Source organism: Penaeus monodon, chromosome 23 (genome assembly GCF_015228065.2).
Source record: "Penaeus monodon isolate SGIC_2016 chromosome 23, NSTDA_Pmon_1, whole genome shotgun sequence".
NCBI lineage: Eukaryota > Metazoa > Arthropoda > Malacostraca > Decapoda > Penaeidae > Penaeus > Penaeus monodon.
Window position 1 is genome coordinate 41422901 of NC_051408.1, and position 324 is coordinate 41423224.

The following is a 324-nucleotide window of genomic DNA, read 5'->3' on the forward strand; positions in this document are numbered from 1 at the left end:
ATATGCTTCATTACGGACTTTTCTCAAATGCAAGTGTCAAGTGTCAGAGTGACCACTTTCCTGGGTCTCTTACATTCCCAAAGACCAAAGTGTCTAATATTTTTTTCTTATATACGTTTTTGGATAAGAGTTCAAGTGTTCAAAATCCCTGTGTTTTTAGAGATTTTAGCGCTGTAATTCCCCGTGTTCTGAAATGTCTTGAATGTTCACTTTCCTTTGCTCCCAAATGCCAAAAAGTGTCCAGGTGTTCAAAACTGTCCACTTGCCTACGTCACTGAAGGCCAAAGTGTCCAGTTTATCCACTTTCCCATGCTCTTATAAAGC